This window comes from Microtus ochrogaster, chromosome 6 (assembly GCF_000317375.1).
Source record: "Microtus ochrogaster isolate Prairie Vole_2 chromosome 6, MicOch1.0, whole genome shotgun sequence".
NCBI classification, from domain to species: Eukaryota; Metazoa; Chordata; class Mammalia; order Rodentia; family Cricetidae; genus Microtus; species Microtus ochrogaster.
Genome location: NC_022013.1, coordinates 79,567,398 through 79,572,500, shown reverse-complemented (window position 1 = coordinate 79,572,500; position 5,103 = coordinate 79,567,398). Strand labels below are relative to the sequence as shown.

The 5,103-nt window shown below is 45.4% G+C and overlaps 1 pseudogene; it reads left to right on the top strand.

The window, feature by feature from the left end:
* Nucleotides 1–3,703, top strand: part of LOC101992660 — a 127,024-nt pseudogene extending 123,321 nt beyond the window's left edge.
* The last annotated feature ends 1,400 nt before the right edge of the window (nt 3,704–5,103 follow it).

Sequence of the window (5,103 nt, the reverse complement as noted above, 5' to 3'; positions counted from 1 at the left end):
TTTTTTTCCTCCTGATTATTTGCCTCTTATCATTCCCATTTACAGGGCCGATCCACTGACCCTGTGTGGGTGGTGGAGGAGTATTTACTTCTTCCCGTGATGCAAGGGAAGGAAGGAGACCAGCACCAGGGGACCTGAAACAAGGTTGTGAGATTATGTCCCAGAGATCGCAAAATGCCAAGTACCAGGCCTCAGTGGGATAGAGGTCCCCAGCCAAATGTCCATGGTGTGGGGTTCCCACTCTGTATGCTGTGAATATCAATGGTTAATAAAGGAACTGTCCTGGTCCCGTGATAGGGCAGAACTTAGGTAGGTGGGGAAAACTAAACTGAATGCTGGGAGAAAGGAGGCGGAGTCAATGAGAAGCCATGGAGCCACCACCGGAGACAGATGCACTGAAACTTTGCTGGTACACCACAACCTCGCGGTGATGCACAGATTAATGGAGACAGATTAAATTAAGATATAAGATTAGATAATAAGAAGTTAGAGCTAATAGGCCAAGCAGTGATTTAATTAATACAGTTTCTGTGTAATTATTATGGGAGTTTGGGTGGCTGAGAAACAAGCAAGCAGCCCTATTCCAACATGTCCATGAGACATCTGTGGAGCCAGAACCATAGTTCAGAGTCTTCAGCAGATCCCAATACTTGTAGGAAGTACAGGTACAGAGAAGGAAGACATACTGTGACCACAGGTTAAAACACACTAGGTCGACAGCTACATACAGAGAATGAAAAGCAAGAAGATGCACTCCCCAGAAGTACTGGGACCACAGCTCAGGAAGCCAGGCAGGATGGTGGACAAAAATGTCATCAGTGACAAACACACCATAGGAGCCTATGAGATGACCTAGCTAATGGCAAACACATCTACCCCAGTCAAGAGGCCCTCAGTTCCCTTATCAGGACTTGGGGATCTCAGTGGGGGAGGAGGGGAACCACATCCTGATGGGTTCTGAGGGCACGCAGGGCAGGCACCAACAGCAGACTCTCAGCTAGAACGTAGTATACTCCTGACCCACGTTTCTGTTGCCAAAAGATGCATCTCGGTATTAGTCATTACTGAGAAGATATGGACCTAATCTTGCCTTGAACAGGAGACATAGCCACACCCAGAAGAAGAGGGCAAAGGGCACCCAGTCCTACGCCATCCTTCTCCACCAGTAAGCCGAATGCCCTGGCTTCGCATCCACATTCCATGTTCTGACAAACTGTCAGCGCCTCTGCCAGATTTTTATGGTTAATTAGATGGTTGCAAGAAGCAGATGTTGTGAAGCTATCTGTGACGATACCTTAATGGTGGGTGACAAGAAACCCCCTCCATTCCTTCATTACAGGAGACACGTTGAGAGGATAGCAAGAAAGAAAGAGAGAGAGAGAGACAGGAAAGAATGTTCTGTACCCACTGTTCAAGGAGGGCTTTCCTAACTGCTTTGTTTCTGTAATCACACTTGCTTGACAAGATCCCCACCCTATTGTTTTGCCTGTGGGATTAACGTTTGGAGGTCTCAGTTGGTCTGGATGTAAGTTAGGAGCTGAGTGTGTTGCCCCTCCCCCCAAACTCCTATGCTGTTACTCTCCGGTACCTCAGAAAATGACTGTACTGCTGGTTTGGAAGAGTGGGCCTGTAAAGAGGTAATTAAATGTAATGTGGTCAGAGCTGGGAGATGGCTATGGATCAAGTGCTTAGCATGCAAGTGTAAGGACCGGAGTTCAGATCCCCAGCACCCAGGAAAGAGCTGAGCTGGCATGGTAGCCTGCCAATAATCCCAGTTCTGGAAAGGCAGAGACAGGATCCCTGGGGCAAACTGGGTAGCTAGGCTGGCCAAATCTGTTAGCAAAAGACTTTCCTGTGGAAAATGAAGAGGAAAATAATAACCAAGGAAACACTGGTAGCAACCTCTCTAACCTACAGATACATACACATACATATATAAACATACACACACACACAATACCCTACACACGCCACACACACATACACCACAGCACATAGTACGCACAGCATACATACACATACCACACATGCACGCACGCACACATGTTAATGAAGCCTAACTCACCAATAATTGGTATTTATTTAAGAAAGGGATCAGTACACAAATACAGATGAGAAAGCTACATAAAAGCAAAGGGAGCCATCGAAAGCCAAGAAGACAGGTCTCTAAAGAACCAACCCTGACAACACCTAGATATTAAACTTCTAGTCCTTAAGGGTGAGAGAATACATTTCTGTACTTCAGTAGCTTGAGCCGCACAGTGTCTGAGCATTCCCCAGGTGCTGTCCAGGGCTGGTGCTTGCTCTCTCTAACATTCTTCCCAGTAAATGTCTGCAGCAGGCTGCTAGGGCTCTCCCCACTCCTCATGGAGTAATCCTCCAGTCCGTCTCACCCTTTCCCCTGTCCAATCAGAAACAGGGGTGTAGCCTGGAGCAGGCTTAAGGTGTGAAGATACTGCTCTCAGCCCTAGGACACACTCCCAACCACCCAGTGATTATTTACAAGCTGATTTATGTTTGCACTTTTGATGAGGTATAACTGCATATTCATCACTGTTGATAAATTGATGGACTCGGTGCTGGGTATAAAGATGCAGCACAAAGAACAAAAGCCAAAACTGTACACTCCTTATGTATAAAGTACAGGGTGAAGAGCAATCAAGAAATTATTAAAAATTTAATAATTTAAAATGAAAATAGTCTCTAAGGTAGATTCATTGGACCTTCTCTAGAATCTTCTATTCTCTTTAATTAAAATGAGGCTTAAAAAAGCAACACTCTAGGAAGACGCACACTGTGGCTGCATCAGCCTTTCCCCTGAGAAGACACACACTGTGACATCAGCTATTCCCCAGGAAGACACACACGTGGCCACATCAGCTATCCCCCAGGAGAACACACACTGTGACCATATCATCCTTTCCCCCAGGAAGACACACACTGTGACATCAGCTATTCCCCAGGAAGACACACACTGTGGCCACATCAGCTATCCCCCAGGAAGACACACACTGAGACGTCAGCTTTTCCCCCAGGAAGACATACACTGTGATCACATCAGCCTTTTCCCCAGAGCTGTCTTTGTGAGGTAATGAGGCACCAGTGTGGTCAAATTCCTGGGAATTAACCGAAGGACTCCAAGCTGATACATCAGAGAGACACCTGCACATCAATGATTACTGCAGCACTATTTACAACAGCTGCCAACATGGGTGACCAGCAACAGAGGGATCATCGTAGCCGCCAAAGTGAAGTCCCTTTGTGACTTCTCACCGAAGCAAGAACAGCAAATAGCATTTCAATGCACCTTCTCACATTTGGAGGAAGTTGGTATCTTCCCCCTTTCCAAAGAGCTGAGACAGAAGTACAGTATTCGATCCATGCCCATCCAAGAGGATGATGAAGTTCAGGTTGTCCGAGGACATTACAAAGACCAGCAGATTGGCAAGCGGTCCAAGTGTACAGGAAGAAATACGTCATCTACATTGAACGGGTACAATGAGAAAAGGCTGATGGCACAGCTGTCCACGTGGGCATCCACCCCAGCAAGGTGGTGATCACCAGGCTAAAGCTGGACAAAGACGGCAAGAAGATCCTGGAAAGGAAAGCCCAGTCTCGACAAGTAGGAAAGGAGAAGGGCAAATACAAGGAAGAAACGATTGAGAAGACGCAGAAGTTTTCATTAAAGACTGCTTCTGGCTGACTTTGTGGACATAGGACAGTTGAGGGGCTTGACCACATCCTGGGGTGGCTGATTACTTCCGTGTTTTGGGGGCTCTGTGGAACTGGCTGGTTGGCAGCTTGGATCGCAAGACGCTGGAAAGGCAGATGCTGAAAAAAATTAGATCCTTGTGATTGAGGGAGGAGAGTCCCATGATGGAAGATTGAGAGTTTTTTGGGGGTAGAGGAGGGAGTTTCCCAGGGGTTCCCGCGACCAGGAATGATAAGGGAAGAATTAAATGATACTTATTCTGGGTGAGTCTGGTCTGTTTAGATAGGTCCAATTTGGCTCCCTGGAACTTATGATAAGTGTTTAAAAAGAAATAAATTTTAGACATATTAAAAGATTATGGTTACAATAGTATAGTGTTGGAATAGAAGACGGTGGGGAGGAGGGAAGAAAAGAAGGGGGAATTATTAGAAAGGGGAATTGCTAGACCCCTCAGTGTTTTACCTGAAGCAAATTGTAAAGCACTTTCTCTCTTTAGCATCATGGTATTACGTTAATATCCAGGAGACACTGCTGCAGTCAGTGATAAACCTGTTATGTTAAAGTCTTTTTTTGTGAATTTTTTGGAGTCTGGGGCTGTGAATGTCCCCAAACTCGTTATTGTTTCTTACCACCTGGGCTTTTGCCAATCCTTGTACCTCTGGCTCTATATTTGATGATGGTCCCTGTAATAACAGCTGAGTGGTTAACTGGAAATTTAAGTACAACACTGGAGATATAGAGAAGTTGGTAAGGAAAATGTGACATAGACACAATGGAATTGTTCTCATCCATTAATAAAATTAAGTCATGTCATGTGTAGAAAAATGGATACACCTGAAGGCAATTGTAGTAAATTAATTAAGCCAGTCTCAGAAAAACAAATATCAGATGTTTTCTCTCATCTGTGGCTCCTAGATTTTATATAGATACATAAAAGCATGTATTTATATATGACATGGAAGTAGAAGCAAAACTGTCTAATGGTACTAACAGGAGGAAAACATGGAGGGAAGGCAAAGTGGAGAAGCATTGGGCAGATACGCTTAAGGTGTACTAAAACTTGAAAGCTAAATACATTGTCAAAAAATAAAGAAAGGTGGTCATAAAGGACCAAAGGACAAGTGTCAGCTGTGCTTGCCTTTCCCCAGGACCATGCTGGGCTCTCCCACAGTCCTGTGCAGTGGGAGCTGCAGAGCTTACAGATGTAAGACAAAACTTCCTGGGGAGACACTACACAGGTCTACTCAAGTACAGACACCACCAAGGTCCAACTTGGTGAGCCAATGAGTTCTAGTGTGGTTACTCACAGGAGCAGAAAAGGCTCACAGACAGCTGCATCACCAAATCCCACCCCAACAATGGTGGCAGCTCACAGAGCAGGAAACCTGGAG